Source organism: Hemicordylus capensis, chromosome 1 (genome assembly GCF_027244095.1).
Source record: "Hemicordylus capensis ecotype Gifberg chromosome 1, rHemCap1.1.pri, whole genome shotgun sequence".
NCBI lineage: Eukaryota > Metazoa > Chordata > Lepidosauria > Squamata > Cordylidae > Hemicordylus > Hemicordylus capensis.
The window spans coordinates 372,239,028-372,247,632 of record NC_069657.1 but is presented as its reverse complement, the minus strand read 5'-3'; the positions used below and the strand labels follow the sequence as shown (position 1 = coordinate 372,247,632).

General features: G+C 41.6%; 1 long non-coding RNA gene across 1 annotated transcript; it reads right to left on the bottom strand.

Annotated features, from left to right (window-relative positions):
* Window positions 1-360: 360 nt before the first annotated feature.
* LOC128339522 (uncharacterized) lies at window positions 361-8,048 on the bottom strand. Its single transcript, XR_008313068.1, has 4 exons — window positions 7,808-8,048; window positions 6,893-6,988; window positions 6,287-6,330; window positions 361-3,280 (listed from the first exon to the last, which is right to left on the bottom strand). It is a non-coding gene; the product is annotated as an uncharacterized LOC128339522 (long non-coding RNA).
* Between the last annotated feature and the right edge of the window lie 557 nt (window positions 8,049-8,605).

Below are 8,605 nucleotides of genomic sequence, written 5' to 3'. Positions count from 1 at the left end.
AGAGCACCTCCTTATTTGTTTTCAGGAAGACCCTCAAGACTTTCCTGTTCTCTCAAGAATTTTAATTAGAATTTTAATAATTTTAATAATTGTGTTTTAACTTGTGATTTTTTTAATACTGAAATTTGTACACAGCCTAGAGATTTACATATTCAGGTGCTTTAAAAATATGATAATAAATAAATAAATAAATAAATAAATAAATAAATAAATGATGAGCAAAACAGAGTTCATTTCCATCTCAACCCATCACAGTGCACAATCAAGTCCATAACTGATTGTCTTGACTAAAGGAGGGTCCACCAAGTCCCAGATTCAGAGCCTCTTCCAATGTAAGTTTCTGCCCTATAAGATAAGTCAAACAGAAAGAAGAATGTCATTGAGCATGTATAAAACACCTTTCTTTTATCACACAGTTGAGGTTGGGAATGGGATACCAGGGCAGAGGGACTGTGATCCAGGTAGGATTGAGCTCTAGTACTACTAAGCACTGTGGGTCAGGATTTTCTGCTACCTTGAATGGGAGATCGGGCTAACATGTCTCACTTTCAAGATGTAAATTATTTCTTACTAGAAAATATCTCAGTGCTGAAAAGGAGCCTGCTTTTTTCCTTTCCTTAATTTCATCCCGTTACTTCTTGTTACGTCCCTTGTACTGATGTAAATAATTCATTTCCTTCCTTGGTGTTTATATCCTTCAAATATTTATGGATACTTATGTCTCCCCTTAGTCAGAGCTTGGATGAATTATATATATTTATGCCTTTTAATCTCTCCGTATAAGTGAATCCTCCTAAGTACCTAAGGGACATATTTTCAGAAGGAATTTAAACCCATTTCAAAAGTGATTTAGGAATTAAGGAAAAAGGGTGTTTTCACACATGACACTAAAAGTGCCTTTGAGCCTCTCATGCTATTTTAGTGCATACTTAAATGTTCATGCAGGACAGAAAGTGGAAGGGTGCCATTTAATAAGCTGAATGTGCATTCCAGGCCATGTAGATTTAAGATTTGAATAACTGGTGTGGGAAATACTAGGCTTATGCACCAGAAAAAAATGTCGGATTTTATCCAACCTAACCCACTAAGACAGGAAAATTGTCAGAAGGGCCAACATGTCTTCCCCACATACTGTCAGAGTTAACTTAGATTAGACCAGACATTTCTCAGACATTTAACCAGACCCTTTTTCTTCCCCCACTGCCCTGTCCCCATCTCCCTTTTACCTGAGGACCACTGTACAACATCCCCTTATGGAGCTGGAGCCAGCCTCCTAGCCAATTGCCCCTTCTGTGGCTTGAGTTTCAAAATGCCAATTTTAAGAAGTTCTTCAGGACCCCTGGCCGGTGCAGGTCATTGTGGGGTGTTAGTACTTTTAATGGATGCATTCCTCGCTAGCATAAGCTTTCTCTTTAAAGACACATCTGTTCACCCAGGCTTTTAATTTATATTGTTTTAATAGTTTTAATGCTGTTTTAAAATACTGTTTTTAAAATGTTAAATTGTTGTAATGTTTTAAACTTTTTGTTTCTGTTTTAACTAATGTTTTACTTTCTGTTTTTATTTTGTTTTAAACCACCCAGAGATGTAAGTTTTGGACGGTATATAAGTATGTTAAATAAATAATAAATAATAATAAAATAATAATTATCAAGTTCAGCAGTCCTATAAAGCACTCTGAACTCATAGATTCTAGAGGCTATCACAACATGGATAATGGACACCAATTCCCAGAGCTCCAGGGAAGTTTGCTAATGAAGTCGATACATTTCTGGGTGCTGCTGATAGCAAGGCAGTATTGACCCCCAGATGGACTCAGGTACTCTAAATGCAATTTAGCAGAGCTGGGGTATAATCACAAACCATTGGCAACTCTTCCTCCTCTAGAATTCCATGTGTCCACAACTACTATCACTTCTGGATGGTCTGCGATGGTCTGGATTCAGCTGATTGATTGATTGATTGATTGATTAAGTGATAGGCTCTCTACACTATGCACAGGAGTAGGTGGCAAGGCTATGTGCAGAGGGTTTATCTAAGGCTCTGTGAATCTTTCTTCATCTGAGTCCTCTAATCAAACTCCCTATCTTGGTGCCAATATGCAGCTCTTGGTCTGCACACATCACAGATTCTCACAGATGCTCTACTTATCTGGTGAAGTTGACTGCTGCCACTTCCAGTCTGAAGTTCTTTCCAATGGAACAGCAGAAACCAGTCTTCTGTAATTGACTTCTACAATATTTGTGTGTGGTAAAGTCTTTCACTATGCAGTTTCATTAAAACTCAGCAGTGGAGTATTTCCACTTTTAACTACTGCATTTCATCCTCCAGCATCCCATTTATGCTACCTACTGTACAGCATTTCACAAAAGGCTCGCTTAACTCAACATGAATTCAGATTTTTGTATGGCTACACTCTACTGTGAATTGTGAAGGACTCAATTTCCCACTTTTTTTTTTTTTTTTTTTTGCATCAAGTAATACAGTGCTTGGCGAGTGAATCCACCAGTTTTGATGAAACCATTGCTCAGTATGTGTGGCATTATCCTCGAACAAAGGCGAAGACAGACGTTGGCTCTCCTTCTGACAAGCTGCTTTGGTGGTACCTTATTAAAATGGGCAGCTACTGAGTAACCCTACCGATATGCACCAACTAACTACTTATCAAGGTCCATTGCACAGTGGTGGTTATTGAAAATTGTGCACAGTAGCAGAGAACAGTGCACAATAGCAGCAAGGGTTAATCTGAGCCACTAATGAGGCATATTGCTGTTGCTGCATAACTGTACCCATTCACTTTGGTTCTTGGAGAAACATTTATAGAAGTACTGTCATGGTTATGCCTTTGTGCTTTGTGCAATGCTTTTCCTAACTGCTCCTCAAAGCACATCATATTAATGCAGTGATGTTTGCAACCATCCTATAAGGTAAGCTGACATAATTCTTATTCCCATAGTATTTCCTTTGATAATTTTTATTCCATTGTTCTTTATTAGAGATATAAAACAGTTTACAAAACCAATATAGAACAGATCCCCCCAAAAGCAAAACACTTTGAAACAATACATTAAAACAAGCAACATTAAAACAAGCAACAACAGAAGCATCAATAGATCCCATTCAAGTTGGAAGCAAAATGCCTGTAGAATAAGGTGAATCTTCTTAAGCAAACAGCAGTGGAGCTAGATGGATCTCCAACACGAGGGTGTTCCACAGTATAGGAAGGTACCACTATGCAAAAGGGGCTGTTCCTGGTGCCCTCCTCCTGAATATGATCTGACTGTAACAAAATACAGAGCAGGGTAGGGGTGTGCATGAATCAATTGTTGATATTTGATTCAAGGTTGAATCTCATTGCAGACCCCCTAACTGATCAATCGAAAGCTGTTGGCTCGGCCAGCTGTCTTGATGAATCACTCCAATTTTACCCAAATAGATCTGGGCATATCAGGAACCATTTTGAGGCCCATTGTGCTGGGGAAATGGGTCTCAAAATGGCAGGGAGGTCTGGTCTACCAACTGGGACCAGTGGATAGACCAGCTCTCTGAAGAGGGCTGATGGACCAAATTCAGAGCGGAGGGCGGTTGCTTCAAGTCCTGAGAGGAGGCCAATCCCAATTGGTAGACCAGCTCTCCCTGGAAAAACAGGAGGGCTGGTCTAACCATTGGGATCAATGGGTAGACCAACCCTCCACTCTAGACTTGGCACATCAGCCTGCCTTGGAGAACTGGTCTGTAGACCAGCTCTCTGAGGCTGGCTGATGCACTAAGTCCATAGTGGATGAAGAGGGCTGATCCCACCGATCCCAATTGGTAGACCAGCTCTCCTGTTTTTCCAGGGAGAACTGGTCTACCAATTGGAATCGGTGGGTAGACCGACCCTCCACTATGGACTTTGTGCAGCAGTCTGCCTTGGAGAGCTGGTCTACCCGCTGATCCTGATTGGTAGATCAGCTCTTCCAAATAATCTGAATCAATTTGGGTTGAATTGGGGGTTATTCCATTCTTCCCCAAATCTGGCCCCACTTTTTCAAGGTGTTTTGATTCAGGGTAGAATAATCTAATCACCCCAAATTTGACCTGAATCAATTTGAGATGGAATCAGTTTGCACATCCCTAGAGCAGAGTTTCAGAGGTTGATGTGATGGTGGTGGGAGGTTCTTAATGTATCCTGGTGCCAGAGCATTCAGGGCCTTCAAGTCTGGGGATAGACCATAGCTCAGTGGCAGAGCACCTGCTTTGCATAGAGAAGGTTCCATTTTCAGTCCCCAGAATCTCCAAGTAGGCAGGCAAAGACCCCTGCTGAAATTCTGGATAGCTGCTGCCAGTCAAAGTAGGCAATGCTGAGCTAGATGGACCAATGGTCTGATTCAGTATAAGGCAGCTTCCCATGTCCCGAGCCCAGAAATAAATGGGTAAACAATGATGCGATGTTGGAATGATGTTATCTATAGGCCATGGTTAAAACTCTAATGGCTGCATTTTGAACCAACTGAATATTCTGGACTGTCTTCAGGGAAAGCCTCATATAGAGCTTTAAAATAGTGCTCTAATCTGGAAATAAATCGAGCATGAAGAAATATTCCAGTTGGGACACTGATGCTGAGAGAGAGTAGCTTGTCTAACACCACCCAGTGAGCTCTTGGATACGTTGAGATTTAACCTAGGTACTTCCAGCATACCATATGCTGTAACCTTTGAGTTTCGGTCATCATTTTGTGTGTTTTGCAAACAGTGGCTGATGTACTGCTCAATGTTCTGTCTGCCTTTTACCATAATGTGCATGCAGTTGCACCAGAGCACTCTTGCACAAGTACAAGAACTGTGCAAATGCAATTTCACAATGGACAGCTATTATTTCCAATAGCCCCACATTGCACAACTGTGGCTGTGCAATTCTTGCATTTGTGCAAGAGTGCTCTTAGAGCACTGCATGCACATTCTGTTAAAAGGCAGATGGAACGTTGCACAGTATGTCAGCCATTATGTTTTGTCGTTGACCAAAAGATTTATATACTTTTTGTTTAGGAATGGATTTGATTGTATATATATTATTATTGATTTATTTTATTAAGTTTAGAAAGTGGTTCTAGGCAGAAATCCAACATGGTTTCGGCTCCTCTGCATTTGAATAATAGAGTTATTGTCTATAGTTTAAAAATGAATCATGGCATGCTGGAAAGTGATTAAGAGGAATAGCACAATCATTCATGTCCATCCAAGTGACCTTTCTCAGATTTGACCTTTTACCTTTCCTGGTGAAAAAAATAAAATTGCCTAGATAATGGTAGAGTGAATTGACTGTCAAATCTCTGACGTGGCTAGATGATAATTATTGTTAAAAAGTGGCAATCTGTCAGACCATTTATTTCATTAAAGACCTGCAAAGCAGATGGCAAGATGGTGACAGAATTCAGATAGGATGTGCTCAGCAATACATTGAAATTTTTTTATTATCCTTCTGTACAAATAAATACACCCTTTTATTTCAGCATTTCGCAGCTGGAACAGGTCTTTAGGCAAAGCACATTTTGGAACACCTGAGGCTTCAGTGAAGGAAGTGCTATAAATTGCAAGCATACAGTTAAGGAGAGATATGAAGCCAGAAGCAGGAGGAGATGAAAAGGAACAGGGAAGAGAAAGTGAGAATAAAAATAGGTGTGTTGTGAAATTGCCTAAGGACTTGGCTTGCAGCAGAGAGGGGCTGCTGGCAAACCTTCGTCAATATCACTAAGGCAATTCAAGTGCTGTGAGGCGTCTGAAGGCCATTTACATAGAGACACAGGAAGCTGCCTTATATCACTGGTCCATCTAGCTCAATATTGTCTGCACAGACTGGCAATGGCTTCTCCAAGGTTACGGGCAGGAGTCTCTCTCAGCCCTATCTAGAGATGCCAGGGAGGGAACTTGGGACCTCCTACATGCAAGCATGAAGATGCTCTTCCCTGAGTGGGCCCATCCCCAAGGGGAATATCTTACAGTGCTCACAAGTAGTCTTCCATTCAAATGCAAACCAGGATGGGCCCTGCTTGGCAAAGGGGACAATTCATGCTTGCTACACCTTAAGTGATGCAGTGGGGAAATGCTTGACTAACAAGCAGAAAGTTGCCGGTTCGAACCCCCACTGCTACTATATCGGGCAGCAGCGATATAGGAAGATGCTGAAAGGCATCATCTCATACTAGGCGGGAGGAGGCAATGGTAAACCACTCATGTATTCTACCAAAGAAAACCACAGGACTCTCTGGGCACCAGGAGTCAAAATCGACTTGATGGCACACTTTACCTTTACCACAAGACCAGCTCTTCTCCCACATGCATGTACATCACCTGTTGAATAAATTTGAATACGTAATGCTTGGTGATTTGCAGCTCAGTATGAGAACTGACTTCTTTGAAAAATATTTTATCAGAGGTGATATGAAGTAATACAAAAGATCAGTCTATGCTGTTTGATCTGTGGTGGCATATTCACATATGCAGTCCGCTACTTGAAGCTGGAGTCATCAGCCTACCAGTGCAGGCTCCTAAGCAGATACACAAATTACCTGACTCTAAGAATACCTGGCAAGAGGCTACCTTCAAAACTATGGTAAGGTTGCAATTGGTATAAAATGCAGCTCCCAACGTCTGACTGACTTGGGTTGCTAGGTGGGGGACCCTTTGCATTAATATTCCAGACTATGAATTAACTTCCATTTGCCTTTTGAGTACAATTCAAAATGCTGGTTTTGATTAATAACTGGCAATCTAGGGCCTGGCATACAGTATTGCATTCCTCTTTCCTCTATAATTTCCCAAAATTTAACCTCTATGTTCTTTTGGAACTAGTGACCACTTTAACATAGCTCTCTAGGCTTCCAGTTAGAAATAGTAGGGGCATTATCCCTACCTCACATTAAGATAATCAAGAGAGGTCCGTCTCCGTATACCGCCAGCCCGTCTGTCCGTGACGCGGGAGCAGGCCTTCTCTGCAGTTGCTCCTGGGCTGTGGAATGTGCTCCCTTTAGACATTTGTGGCTGAAAATCTTTACTAGCCTTCTAAATAGCCCCTACCTTAAGACACATTTTTTTTTAGCCTGACTTTTAGTAATCTTTGAATGTTTAAATTATTTTAAATTGCTGTTTTAACAGTTCTATTATTGTGTTTATTTTTGTGAACCACCTAGAGCCTTTGGAATAAAATAAAATAAAATAAAATAAAATAAAATAAAATAAAAATAGAGAGAGGCATTTTCTGTGGCTGCCTCCCAGCTTTGGAGCCTCCTTCCTCCAGGGATCTGCTTTAACCTCAGCCCAAGTATATAATTACTGCTGGTGCCCAGTGATTGCTTTGTCAGGAAGATAGATTACTCTTAATAGCCCAGGAAGGTTGCTTGATGTTTCCCCAATGTTTAAGAGTTGCTTAACAATTGTTTTGAGTGTTCTGAATGGGGAGAACTATCAGAGTTTGGGGAAGGAGACATACTCCATCCCCTAGCAATGGGGAGGAGACAAAATGCTGTGTGTCAACAGTAGTTTTGCAGTTTGGAGTCAGGCAGAGTCAGAAACAGAGAAGGGTTGAAGGCTGTAAGAACCTCAAAAGTGTAAGGCCTTTTTCTGATATGGGGTAGCAGATCAGCTGCCTGGCAGGTGTGTGCATGCTGCTTGCCTACTCCTCTGCTCCACTTTTATATTTGTAAATAAAGCAACTAGTGTATTGCAAAAATACTGTAAATCTCACTGCCGAGGAAATGGGGGAGAGTACATAATAATAGGCATATTCACGCAACCAATTGGGTGGGTTAGAAGGTTAGAGAGCTCCTACCCCAGTAGCAGCACACAATCAGAACTTCTTTTTGGGTTAGCAACCCAGGAAAAACACAAGCAAGCCAGGTGAGTCATCCGTTGCTGAAATCAGGAGCTGTAGGTATGGAAAGGCCTCCAAAGGCCTAGCAGGCCTTCCCATCATGCTTTGAGCTGCCAGTAGACTGCAAAGCCACATGGTGTCAGCAGCTGCCCTTTGATGGGCCACAAAGGAGCAGGAGGTGGACCCAGCCCTGCTGAAGCAGCTCCAGCTACAGGAGCATAGAGTATGCTTTGCAGAGTGGTATTTCCATGGAAAGCAGTCCCTGTAGCCACAGCTCTCTATTGTTTCCACCCCTGCTGGGTCCTAGTGGCTGGGTACAATAGATATGGATTCACATGACTTGAAAAGCAAGATAGGAGAGCTCTCCTCTTCTCCTACCTTGGTTAAGAGCGGGGGGGGGGGGGGCTGGACTGCCCCGCTTTGAGCAACCTGGAGGGATTCTAATGAGTTCACACAATCATGTTAACCAGGACAGAATGCCTCATACCCTGGTTTTGATGATTGTGTGAACAGACCTAGTATATTAATGGCTATTCAAAACAGTTCTGTCTGGGCAGCTCGATATTTGCTGGCTCCAGAGAAGCAAAGAGTTATTCATGCAGCATTGTTTTATATTTCAGATATCTTATAAGCTTTCATTCTCCCATTATTTTAAATATCCTCCTGTTTATGTGGCCTTTTAATTTTGTAGCATAGTACATCTCAATATAATGCAATCTAAAATGTAAACTCTCCTGAATTTGTGGAGCAGGGTGA